This window comes from Lissotriton vulgaris, chromosome 5 (assembly GCF_964263255.1).
Source record: "Lissotriton vulgaris chromosome 5, aLisVul1.2, whole genome shotgun sequence".
NCBI classification, from domain to species: domain Eukaryota; kingdom Metazoa; phylum Chordata; class Amphibia; order Caudata; family Salamandridae; genus Lissotriton; species Lissotriton vulgaris.
Genome location: NC_141693.1, coordinates 351,205,253 through 351,219,676, shown reverse-complemented (window position 1 = coordinate 351,219,676; position 14,424 = coordinate 351,205,253).

Genomic DNA, 14,424 nt, shown 5'->3' with positions numbered 1-14,424 from the left:
CACTGCCAGTAATCTGCGCCTTTCTGATCACATCCATATACTTAAAAATGGCAACACAGCGCTCAGGGAATTTCTCACAGTACACGCTAGCATATATAAGAAATGCCGCTGTCCAGTTTTCGATGGTCAAAGGAACCTTTGGACGCTTGGCCAACTCGTACTCTTCCTCCTTAGACCCCTCCTTAGACCTAACTTCCCTATGTAAGAGCTTCAATAATTCGACGTACTCCCCTTTCCAAATCCTTTCCTTAGTAGATAGCATTAAATGAGCGCCCAACGGTTTTGTGACGCCCATGTAAGGCAATTTCTTTATTTTAAGCTCCTTACTGTGGGGGGGATCTTTACCTACCTCCATGGGCTCCGTAACAGTCCCAGAATCCACCTTGGAACCCGCACCCCCATCACTCGTACCCACTCCTTGATCCTTAACATAACGACCTTTGTGGAGCTTAAGATCCATACCCTCTGAAGGAGGATCACCCCCCGTTCCCACAGATACCATCAATGGTTTGTCCCGCGGCCCAGCAAGCTCACCTGGATTCAATAAAGGAAGTTGGGCCGGCCTCGCTCTCCATGCCAGATGCTCAACATCGTCGCCTGTCCGAGGAACCCTCACCGCGGGGCCGCTCTCTCGAGTAGGTCTGGAAACTGTAGCTTTCGGACGCACCACCACCGGTGCCTGTAAAACATCATCAGAAGTGTGAAAAAGCCCCCCCCCTGCACCCCCAGCACATAACTCGCCCTCCTCAGGGCTTTCCTCATCATAATCCAAAACCAGGGATTCCTCCAATCTAGGAGGGGCACACACCACTGACGGACTTTGGAAACCAACCTGGGCCTTACCAGCCCTGACTGAAACACGAGGCGGGGGAGCCGACTGGACCCGTCTGTACTCCCCCGAACGATGACCAGTTTTGAACACCTTATTCAATGATGAATCCCTTTTTTGGTGAGAAGAAAAAGTTGGGGCCAGCGAGGACGCGCCGGACCTGCTTCTGCCAACCCCGCCGAGATCCTGAGAACCAGATAATGGGGCCAGCGAGGACGCGCCGGGCCTGCTTCTGCCAACCCCGCCGATACCTGTAGAAAGAGAAGTTGGGGCCAGCGAGGACGCGCCTGACCTGCTTCTGCTGACCGCGCTGAGATCCTGAAATGAAGACGTTGGGGCCAACGAGGTCGCGCCTGACCTGCCTACGTTGACCGCGCCGGGATCCCTCGCCGGTACGGGGTATGCCGCGCCAGGCTCCACCCTCCCTTCTCCTCGGTGCAACTGGGCCGCACTCCACCCTACCAAGTCTGCCTCTCCACGACGCTCTCCGACCTGTGAAGAAAAAGGCTGAACTGATGTGCCGGGACCCTTACTACCAGAACGGCCAAACCTATCAATACCACTAGCCACACAAAAATTAGAATCCTGAAACTGTAAATGACCAGCCTCCCGAGAAACAGACCCCCTAGACCGAACAGACAACCCCCGCCGAGGAGGGGATGGCGGCACCTCCTCACCACCACTACTCCATTCCAACAGCTCTTGAATAATCTTGGACGCGGGACCCAACACCGGCCCACCATGCCCTTCCTGCTGGGTATCAGACCGGGGCTGCTCCATCCTCCCAAAAGATCTGCCCCCCACAGGCAAACCCGGAAAACTCAAAGTGCCCCCAAAACCACTCAACATATCAGTCCCCTTGATGGGCGTAACCCTGCCCGCATCACGAACCCCTTCTGCCCAGGAAGGAAAAACATCCAGACCCTCCCAAGACCTAGCACCCACCTGTCTACTGCCACTCTCTTGCAAATTGGTAAAAACATTACCACCCACAGAAGGCTCAATGAACCCCCTACCTGACCCAGAGACATCTGCAGGAGTACACAACAAACCACGACCAGCTTCTTGCCCCTGTAACACTGCCCCCGCCCTCCTATCCATCTGCGCCCACTCTCCCTCCCCCACAGAACCACTGAGCACCGAAAGCACCTCCCCACGGGTTGAAACAGGGGGGGAAAACAACAGGGGGCTAAACGGTACAAATGCAGTCCCAGACACCAACTGCCCAGACAGCACCCCATCACGGTCAACAGCACTGCCAGGCACCTGTCCCCCAGAAACTCGAGCTGGCGTCAAAAAACGATCACCAGCAGTCCCTGTACTTGAATCCAGAATTGCCGCCTGTTCAGCAACTCTCCGAGCCCCCAAGCCTGATTGTTCAACAAATTGGCCAACCGGCACTTCAGCCGGTAACACATCCTCACCGCAAGCGCGAGGCGCGAGAATATCCTTGTGCGCATGCGCGCCAAACGCCGGCGCGACTCCCAAATGCTCCCCGTCAGGAAAAACGGAGGCAGAAGCAGAGCGCTTCCTGCCTCCTCGCTTAACGGCCCGCTTGCCTCTCGCAGCGGGGACCGAAAGCGACCTCACCGGCAGCCCCACAGGAACCAAAGGAGCCGACGTCCCTCCCTCCCCCACTCCCGCTTCGCGCAACACAACCGCCCCAGCCTCCAACGACCCGACCTTAACCTGGGCCGCCCTCCTAGCGCGCGGGCGGCCCCTCTCACTCACCGACTCCTTCCGTGACCTTTTCGGCGAAACGCACGCCGCCACCACCGCAGCAACGCGGGCAGAGGCCTGCCGCTGAGGCCGCGACGGCCCAGCCACGTCCCCCAACACGAGGTCCAAGCGCCCAGCCTCGCTCAGGAGGCGGATTGCCTCCAAAACGCGATAGTCTTCTCCAGACACAGCACAAGCAAACCACACACGAAAATGTTTTCAATTAAACTAATGAGCTCCCGGCCACCAGGTCATTCAGCCTAAAATGGTGGCCGGGAGGAGGAGTCAGGAGAATATATAACTGGGCTCCCTCAGTAGGAACCAAGGGAGCCCAAAAGAAGCCCAAATCAAGCCCAAGGCTGGCGCTCAGCAGGCACCCCCCCCTACTAACCCCTCCCAATCAGCCCGGGGGGGGGGACCTCCCTGCGGTCGGCTGCCCCCCCCCAAGCCCCCCTTCCACAGGATGAGCAGCGATGAGCCGCGACCAGGTCTGCAGGGCTCTCTTCTTCCAGGATTCAACTGACTAACTCCGCAAGTGGCTTCTGTTATATTTCTTGCTTTCCTTTGAAGTTCTAGCCCTCCCAGGCAGCTTCCTGGGGACTGGGGCTGATTGTCGGTGTGTCCCCATCTGGCACTCTGCCTCTTTGAAGTTCGGCGGGAGGGCTTCCAGACGCCCGGCAGGGAGCGGGGCCATCCCTGGCAGGAGGTGTGATCGAAACTCCTCCGCCCCATTCTACGGGGGAGAGGCTTGCTTCCCACAGCCAGTCATGACGCGTTGGGGGTCTAGGTTTCTCGGGTATCGGAGTACTGCATGGGGACCTATCGGGTCGGGTCTCTGGGGGGAATGGGGGGCTACACGGAGGCTGCTACTATTCCTCCGGGGTCAGGAGGGATCGGTGGACAGTGGATAGGTTTCTACTGGGGTTGGCCTCGCACGGGGCCAACGGTCTGGGTCCTGGATGTAAGGAGGCCCAAGTCAAGGGGGCCAGGTCTAACAGTGGCTGAGTGAAATCTACAAGATTTCACTCAGTCAATTTTAAGGCCATGCTGTGTCAAAATCCTGCGCCTGCTTGAAGCAGGCGTAAGGATTGACGCAGCATGTTAGGGATAGGGCACCCCTGAGCCTTGCTGGAGCTGGGTCACGCTTGCGACGCAACTCCAGCAATGCGCCGCCTTTCCGATGGGGGATGCAACACGCATCTGCCCATCCGTGCGCTACGGTGTACCGCATTGTAAATGCGGCGCATCAGTGGTGGCGCACAGTTAGGCAGTGCATCGCAACTCTTCTGGCGCATCCCTGCTGATTAGCAGAGATGCGCCGGAAGTAGTAAATCTGCCCCTAATTACTTAGCATCTAGGTATTACAATGTAAACATAAACTCGGTATTGGAGCAATACTAAATTCTTCCTTAACATCAGGAAGAATTAACAGGAAATTCCTTTTGACTTTCAGGAATAACCTTGTTTAATCAAAAGAAGGAAAAGAAAGAAAAAATCAAATTTCCATTGACAAGGTTCCCAATCACCTTCAAGCTCCTCACCCATGCACACAAGGCACTCCACGACACCGGACCAGCCTACCTCAACAGATGACTCACCTTCTACACCCCGAACCGCCAGCTCCGCTCCCCCAACTGCACCCCCATCCCTCGTATCCGAAGAGCGACCTCCGGCGCAAATCGTTCTCCTACCTCGCCGCCAAGACCTCTTCCTCTCCCCACCCTCCTACGGCAGACTGAAGACCTACCTTCAGGAGGCTACTCAAGGCCTGGGTATTCGAGCAGTAGCAGCTTCCCCCCTGCCCCCAGTGCCTTGAGACCCTCACGGGGTGAGTAGCGCACTTTACAAATGTCTTGATTGATTGAATCAGATAAGTATGAGACTTTAAGGTAACATTATACTCATGAGCAGCACATGCAGTGCTGTTACTGTAATGTAGTGAGTAATGGCTTTTTCTATTTTTTCTCTTGTTGCAGCACTGAGGATGCTTCCAGACTACAGCAAAGCAGGAGCCGTCGAACAGGAAAACCAGGGACCCGCTGAGAGATCAGAGCGAGACGCGAGGAAGCCGCGAGTAGGAGACGCGACGAGGACAGGAACAGGAACGCTAGAATCCCAATGGAAAACCAGAAGAACAAAAGGTAAGTGACCCAGAAGCACACCATACAGATCCCGAACCTTAGAACGCAAAGCGTTCCAGTACAGGATCAGAGGAGTTTTATACTCCTTTACCGGTACCCGCGTACATGACGTAGCAGGACCGGCAGTCATGACGGTAGTATAGGTCTGCTCCCTAAGGAAACCCAAGATGGACTCCCTCCCTAACTAAACACAGCACATAATATTGCCCACAATCGACATGACGCTTTCATGTGGCTCCTCCTTGGGAATTTTCCATAGCTGCGGCACAATTGGAAACCTCCAGTATCTTTCACAGCCAGATAACACATTATCTGTTCTCATCCTTGGCCATTCCTCTCCCATGAGAACTCCTCTCCTCGCTCTTTACCGACTCCTCCTTCTCGTGCTTTGCTATCTGTTTTCACAAAACTCCTTTATTCTAAATAATGAGGCTTATCCACACCTGCAATAGAAACAACTCTGCAACATACATTCCATAATGAAGGCTAAAAGCGGATTACATTTCAAATGCTGGTGCAAGATAAAAGATACTGTGGCAATATATACCCTATATATTAGAATTCTTCAGCCTAACGGAAACTTTTCGTTTATTTATACAGACATCACAAGTGTAACTACAAAGGGATTCTGTATTTTTGAACACGAGAACCTGCCCAGAATTCACCACCCTATACCATTTCACATCGGTAAATATAAACTAGCGAAATCAACTAAGTTACCGGCCAGCGCCGGCCAATATTTTGAATACCGAATTTTAGGAGTGTTAATTCTGTAGCGTCCCCCGCTTTGACATCCGCCTGTTCATACAAGTCTATGCACAATAACTATTTCGATTTTTTGTGAAATTACTAGAGCGACTTTTGTCTTCACATAGATAAAAAATCTCAATAGGGTATATATTGCCACAGTATCTTTTTTCATAATATCCTTTGTATTTACTTCTTTAGTTACTTATCACGCCGACCGCCTGGGCCCACGCAGAAGATTATCTCGCATTTTTTTCAATACGGAAAGACACGTGGAGGTAAACCAAGTGATGCTACTGACTAGAATAAACCACCTTAAATGCATATTTATCACATATAAATTCAATCTAATTGTTTATTCACAGGAGCATCATTCTAAACAGAGTAAGCCTCCACCGCTTAGCGCATACAACTGGAAAAATAAGCGCGATTTTCTAATAAGGTATTTAGAATAAGCATCATCTTACCTACAAAGACGCACCTAGTTGAAGATATATTTATAATCCTATCACTATCCTTTTTTTCCACCTAAAGGTTCTCTTGAAACATTTACTGCATGACAGAATCAATACTATTCTACCTCACATAGCAGCATATCTAATGGTGAGTTTCAAAGTCAGAAGCAATTCACAGCATGTTCTAATTTAGCGTTTATATTGAATATAAGGTTTGACAATCAAAACCAATGATGTGTATGTTTAAAATTGTTTTATGATACAAGGAAGATACAATGATTATACTATGAAAGAATTGTTGACACTCTCGTGCGTTGATTAAGAAAAAAACATTTATGATTATGTTCAATTAATTTTTGCAGTTCCCCTGACGAAGGGATTCTTCCCGAAATGCATTGGGACAGGAAAATTTTTCACTTTGCTGCATAATGTATGATGTTCTTCTAAACAGAGAATGAATAATTTGTAAAAAGGAAAAAACATCATGTAAAATTCTTCATTGAAATAAGTAAAAACAAAAACTTTTGGAAATAAGAAAAGAACAATAAAAAGAAAAGTATCTACTGAAACTGGAAAATCTGATAATTATTATCTTTATTCTGGATTACAAATAGGCGGACGGATCTCCGCCAAAGGTAGTGCGGACAGGGGCTAGTGACGGAGTCACTAGCACACCAGTGGTATTCTCTCATGATAGCCACTCAGTCCACAGTGAGGACAGTGTCTTCTCTCCTTGGCACCAAATGCCCGTCTCCACATGTGCGCTCTTCAGGAATGTCTCGAAGGTCAGTGGGATCAACTCACGGGCAACTGGGAGGTCAGGATCACTCTCTCCCACGCAACACAGTCTCTGAAATGTTGGTCTCTCCGAATCTGCTTCATGGGGTGCCATTTCATCAGGATGTCCCCATCCAGACTATAGTAATGGATACATTGTTACTAGGATGGGGAGCACACAAGGATCACCTCCAAATCCATGGAACATGGTCGCTTAGAGAGATGACCTATCACATCAATTTCCTCAAGCTCTGTGTAGTTCACTTGGCACTGAAACTTTTCCCCCTTCATTCATTTTCCAATCCCTGCTTGTTCATATGGACATCACAACAGCTATGTTCTACCTCAAAAAGTGGGGGGACAAGTTCAAGAACGTTATCCCATGAGGCCCAGATATTTTGGAAGTGACTAATAGCCAGGGACCTGCGGATCATGGCAACTCCTCGCCAAAGTGTGCAAAATGTTCAAACAGACTCCCTAAGCAGAGACCTGCAGGAAAACCATTGATTATGTGTTCGCCACTGCAGAAAACAAAACATGTCCAGGCTTCGCCTCGAGGTTCTTCCAACCAGAAACACTGGGAATGCCCTATGGATCGACTGGTCTGGAAAATGTATTTATGCCTTTCCTCCCGTCCCCCTAATTCCGTCAATCCCAGTCAAACTGTCCCACTCTAGAGCCAGAATGATCTTGCTCAGGAGTGGTCACGTCAATGGTGGTTCATGGACCTTCCTTATTGTCAGAGAATCCACATCTCAAGCTGTGACACAGACCGGATCTTCTAAGGAGATTCTGAGGCCAGATGGCTCACCCCAAAATACCTGTGATCAAAAACTTTTTAGAAGGGTTCAAAATGTTTTTTCCTCCCATTAGGGGTCCTACTTCTGGCTCTGAGCATAACATAGTTCTATCATACCTCGTGCAGGATCCTTTTGAACCCAATCACAAATTGTCCTTGCAACATCTCTCATGGAAACCTGCTTTCATCGTAGCAATCACACCAGCACGTAGGGTTAGCAAAATCCAGCCATTGTGTTCTCCCGAACCTTACACCGTTTTTCACTCCAATAAGTTAGTCATGAGGACTCGCCTGAAACTCATTCCAAAAGTAATTTTGGATTTTTACGTTAATCGGATGATTTCCTTACCAACCTTCTTTCAGCATACTTCCACTCCGGCTGCAAGAACTCTCGATTCCCTTAGCGTTAGACGAGTCTTAAAGTTTTATCTAGACAAAACATGGGACTTACGCAAATTGGATCAATTGTTTATAAATTATAGCCCAGTCGTACAGCAACTTCCAAACAATCCATCTCCCGATGGATAGTATCTTGCATGCATTTATGCTACCAGAAAGCCAATAAGACTTTATCCGCTAGACCTAAGGCTCATTCTACTAGGGGCAAAGCAACTACTGCCGCTTTGGTGAGAAGTGTCCCTATAGCTCAAACATTCAAAGCAGCTACGTGGAGATCTATTCACACGTTTACGAAACATTATTGTTTGGACTTGGATGCTAGAACAGGTGCTCAAGTAGGACAGGCCTCCCTGAGAAATGTATTTGCTTGATTTGGTCATTTGGTGGTTCCTCTGTCCTTTCCACCGCTCTTGGTGGGAATGGGCTTGCTACTCTATTCAGTACTTATGACTGTCAATGGAGATTCCCTGAGAAGCAGGAATGTTTTTAGGTTTCGACCTGGCCGTAGCACTGCGAAGCAGTGCTCCGCCCAGGGCGAAATCTTATGATCTACAGTATGGGGCTTTGTCCGGCCTCTGTCTTCCATTGGCTAGCTCCATAAATGGAGGCTAGCCATTGGAAGAGATTGGGTGTTAATCACGCTTTCCCCGTGAAAATGCGATTCGGGGGCGTTTCCGTGTCTTTTTTTAAGTCCCGCCCCTTGTTGCCTGGGCCGCGCTGTGATTGGCTGCCGGCCCGGGACACCCCCGTGACGTCATTCCCCGGGCCGCTGTGATTGGCTGCCGGCCGGGACCTGACTTGTTTCTCTTTGCTTCCTCGCTTCCCTCCATCCTAATTACTTTTGCCAACTGCTTTCTGTCATGTGCCATGCAGTGGGTTTTGCTGTAAAGCTGGCGAAAGATCACTGTTGTCTGGATGGGAATTCCAAAGTAGGGAATAAAATCCGCCTTTCTCCCCAATCTATTGAAAAGGGATTTTGTCAGAAGGCTGGTACTGTTTGCTAAAGAGATCTTCGCGTTTCTTCTCGACTGCTGAGTCCAGATGTGCGTGAGGCAGGCGTCTATTTTAATTTAATTAGCCGATCCAGCAATGGGAACCGTCACCCGGCTGCTGAGATAATGCGGACTCTGGCGTTCGCTTTCGTGTTTCAGCAGCGCATGATTGTCTTTCTGCACCTGTGCTGTTGCTGAGCCTTGTATTCCTGGCCAGCCACGAGACAGAAATTATGAATTGCCGCATGTCTCCTCAAAGTAAGTTAGTGCCTGTGAGATAATCTCTCTGCTTAATTAATTATTAGCTGATAGCACTACCGCCTGTGTCACCTCCAACGGTCAAGTGTATAATTTATCAGGGGTGTTGAGGGACGAGCAGTGACTAACGTAAATAAAAATACACGTAAAAGCTCGTATTCGGCAATCAGGTCACCCGATGGTTAACCTGACCTCTACTACCCTGGGCTCCTCACTGCTGTCGGGGCCGAAAGTGATATTTGTAAAGCTTCTCCGCAGCCTTGTTTACAGGAGAAAAGAAGCAGATCACTTTATATACACTTCTACTTGCACTGCACATAAGAGATGTGAGCCCTCGCAACCGAACCAAATAGCATCTGGGCCCCTACCTCGGCCACGCCAGGTGGTAGTACCTTCACATGCATGTCAATGGACCCTGACACTGAACAAGGATCCCTTTCCTTGTGTGTGTCTGTCAGGTGCGCACGGCACGGGGAGCATCAGGAGCTGGAATGAAGCTGGAGTAAAGCCCTTTTTTCGAAGCTTCTCAGGCTTCACCTTGTTTAACATTTTGGTGGGTGTAGCATCACACGGGAGCAGTCAAGTAATACATTGAAAGGGTCAAGGCTGAGCCTGTTTATAAAGTTGTTGCCCCCCCCCCCAGTCTTTTATTATCCTAATTTTGCTACAAGGGGTTAGTTTAGGTAGCAATGCAGTTTATTAGCAAAGCTAACCGCAAACACTGTTACGTTTTAAATACTAAGTTTGTCCTTCTCCAGACCAGACACTGTTGAAATATACTGCCTAGTAGTATGTATGACATGCCATACTCATTCCTACACCTTGTAATCCTGATTGTTAAAATAAATATACAATTTCTTAGAATGAATTACCCACGAATGGGTCGTGGACTCTGTATAATGTGTAAATGATGAAAAGTACTCTGACACTCTCCGCTAATATAGCAGCCCTATAAAACAAATGAAATGCTCATGAGAGAGGGGCTATGTAGGGATGAGGCGAATTAATGGAGGGTGGTAGTAAGGGAATCTGTAAAAAAGGAGGTCCTGGGGAAGTTGCATTGAGCATCACCTGCGCTAATGTCCGCTTTGAAGAGTGAGTCAGTGATGTATGTCACTGTGCTGTTTGACATTGATAGTTTTGTCAAGTTGTGAAGGTGTTCTACTAGGTCTTGATAGTATGTACAAATGAACTTCAATAGTACATTGCTTACCTTACATTGGAAGTGACAATTTCTTACATCCAGTAATTATTTTTTTTGTATTTAACTGTGTGTGTCTTTGCATATGTACAAAGAGCGTTGATAAGTGTTTATTGTTTGTCGTTGCTCAGATGGGTGTCATTTCTGATATTTAATTGTTCCTTGATTTCATTGCTAGATTTTGCTCGTGACAAAGTGTCACTCATAGTCCTAGAATGTCACTCATAATTACGCGGAAAAAATGTAAATGTCACACATAAGCAATCTGAAACCTTGGCAGCTATGGAGTCACTGTGTATCGTGTATATACTTTTTCTTTCAAAGCTTTGTCATCTGTGGATTTTGATGATCTCCAAGCTATATACCAGAACGTTGCCTTATTCGTTGATTTTGGAACCACGAGATGACAGGTGTTGTAGGGACGCAGCTCTTAATTTGCATAGAAAATAAATAAAAGAAACGTAATTAGCAGGGCCCAAGATATTTCTCAGGAGGCCACTGCAGCTTTCGCCACCCACTGTTCCTGCCAGTGCTGCCAAATCTCAGTACCAGTACTATGGAAGCTTACGAGGCCCATTGAGAGTTGCACTGGCTAAATATCTACGTTACTGTTTTAAAAACGTCCGTCCACACCCCCAAATGTAATCTTTGCCGAGGCAGGAACGTGCTGTCTGCACCCATCTCCGATTCCGTGTATTGGTCTCCTCGGAGAAGTGCTCTGTAAACCCTCCATTTATCTATTTAGGTGGATTTCCGTACATGTACAGCAGGTGAAATACCACTAACTAGATTATTTACCAAATTGGATTCTTCCCCCGAACCGTTTACCAAGCCATCGTAGCGATCAGTTGGACCCTTTTCTAAGAAAATGTATGAATTGGCCTGAGCATTTACACTACTGCGTTTTACGTGACTGATGTTTCTTATTTTCTGGGTGACGGTCGCATCGTGCTTTGGGGTGGGGGGGGGGGTGTATAGCGCCTCGACTGAGCTCCGCTTTATTTTTCTTTGCTCCTCGTATTTAGCCGCAGACAACCCGGTGCTGACTCTGCAGTTCATACAAGTATTGAATACAGCGGCAGATGAGGCTTTGGGGCCTCCAAACCCATCCGGATCCACCCATGATATTACCTACAGGAGTGACTGAATATTTCTCAGGCTGCCCTAGGACTGACCAAATGTACTGCATTTCTGGAGATTAATGCCTGGTTAGGCCACAACGATTAAGAGGTGGTTGTGAATCACTTGATCCTCTTATGCGAGTTAAGGTCGCCCAGGCATGCCATGCGAGGTATTTTCAGTTTGCTTGGAACAAACTGGGTAAGGCGCTTGCTGTCGACTGAACAGTTCGATAAGTTGCTTTCTTTGTCTGCCCTTACCACAGAACGGCTAGGCTGGATTAGGTTTGTTTACTTGTGTTCGTTTTCTATGCAAGGTTAGGGGCACCTTACTTCCAAAGGTGATAAGGTGGGGATTCACAGAAACCAAAAGATTAAATTGGTCTTGCATTACTAATTTCGCTTGCTGGCTCATCACAAACAAATCCCAGGCAGTCTGGTGACTGCTGCGTGCATAACGCGTGTCACCCTATCGTTACTTTAAAGTCTGAGGCTTCGTTAACGCATCCATATTCAACATACCCGACATTCACCTAAAACCCGCCTGGACAGTGCTTTGCGAATGGATGTCAAAACTGTAAAAAAAAAAAAAAGCTTGAGCGACTGACGGACACTGCACCAAACTCGCTCCCTTGAGTCTGAGCACCAGAGTGCGCTCTCGCGGCCAATATAAACCCCCGGAGACTCGTTTCAAGAGTAATGGCAAACGAAAAGAAAATACAAAAACTATCCTGCAAATGAAAGATTCAATAAAACGTGAAATATAAACTGACACAAAACTGACCTAGATTACATTAATTGTTCATAAATAGTCTGTGTTTTCCCCTGTAAAGGTCAGGACAAGATTTTAGGGATCCGATTACTTGTCCGTTCTAGAATGCTACAGGGTCTGGGGACTCCGCCCGCTTTAAGTCCTGTTTCGATTGAATGCTTTCTGGAGTTCATATACTGTTGTCTGTGGCGCCCCCTCACGAATTATTAGTCCATAGGTGGTTGACCACCCCGCCATTGGATTTGAGGTTGCTACCAGGGTTATCGGGCTTTTCTTATCAAGTGTCGTTTCTGCTCCCCCATAGTGGCCTTATTAACAAACTAGTTTGATTTTAGTGTGTAACCTTTTCAAACCATTCATTATAGCGGGTATAAACCCCACTTACACGACATAGCTTATTGCCAGGAGCACAGGGTGGTTTGACTTCTAGTAAAATACTTTTCCAGCTATCTTCAATGAGCTTTGATCTAGGCAGATGACTTGTAGTTTGAATTATCTCGGATGTTTACCATGTTTAGTAAAACCGTGGCTCTGTGTGTGTGTGTGGCTGGCTCTGTGTGTGTGTGTGTGTGTGTGCGGCTGGCTCTGTGTGTGTGTGTGTGTGAGTGGCTGGCTGTGTGTGTGTGCGGCTGACTGTGTGTGTGTGCGGCTGGCTCTGTGTGTGCGCGGCTGGCTCTGTGTGTGCGCGGCTGGCTCTGTGTGTGTGCGGCTGGCTCTGTGTGTGTGCGGCTGGCTCTGTGTGTGTGTGTGTGTGGCTCTGTGTGTATGTGTGGGTGCAAATGCAATAGGTCTCACATTTGCGAGAGATTAAGCTAATGGCAATGTAAATGACAATGCCATTTATTTATCTGTTTTTTTCAAAACCAACACATAAATACAAATTTTGTCATTTACAATGCCAATAGCTCTAACTTTTCCAAAGGCGAAACCATTGCATTGTAAATGCTTGTTTTACCTGTAATCCCAGTTCTTTCTCATTGGAATTTCCATTGAAACCATATACAACTCTTCTGTATCCCCGCTGGAGAGGACAGAGGCGATCATTGGACCTATCTATCCCTGCTACATCTCTTCAAAAGGAACTGCAGCATCTGCCACCTGCTGGGCATGATGGGATACTGATGGTCTCTGGGTCCTTAAAGGCACAGATGCTGATTTTACACTCACATAGACAGCCTATAGGGCTACACTGTCCTGTTACCCTTCATATTTCTACTTTTACAAAATGGAGTTGTGAAAGATTTAAGCTGTTTTTACAAATTATTTGCTTTAAATATACATATATATGAGTTTCTCTACCCTTTTTTAAGCACAATCTGAAGAATTAGGCCATTGTAGCCTTTCTTATAAGCAGCATAATGTGTTTCTCTTAAATGTTTCTACAAGCCTTCCTGAAGAAAGTCAAACATTTACACGTAAGAAGATATACTATGAGTTCTACATCATTATGCTTCCAGTTGCTGCAAATAGCTCTATTTTTACAGTTCTGTTTCTTACCTGGAAGATGGTTGTTACCTACCAAGCTTACTCATGTACGTATTTCTCTAATTCCATATTTTATGGTTTCCTGGGTTGTACAGCCTCTGTTTACATCACAGAGCCTCTGCAATGTAGGTCTGTTTGTATGAGTTTTCTTTTTAAATACTAATACATTTTATAGAACAAAAAAGAAGATATACCACGGTATTGTGCTCTGGGATCCCCGCATGTTAGAGAGACTATTTAGACTTCAATGGAGATTCCCTGGGAGAGAACTGGGATTGCAGGTAAGAAACCATTCCTTAATCTTCTCTTCAGGATAAAAACACCAAATCCAAAACACCTCTGTTTTAACATAAGTTACTGTAATTGCTATGAAAAAAATGCCAAATAATGTCTTCGGTCCTTGAACTGCAGTTTTCCCAAATCAAATATTCACTTTCATTTTTGCTTTCCAAGAAAGATAAAAAGACAAACAGTGCGTGCTTGTAGGAGCACAGAGAAGACTACTGAGAAATGCAATAGGCGTGGCTCGAGTGCTTCATTTATACAAGAATAAGCGCTGTGGCCCAAAGTTTTGGTCAGATGCCCTCGGCGCAGCACTACGGAAGGTTGAGGTGCTGAATACCAAGGCTGCGCTGCATTGATTCCTCCTCACGGCTCACGCCTCTTTAATTCACCACCAGACACTCCCTACTTCTTTATTTTACTCTTTCAGTTTGTTTTTCAACCCTGCAA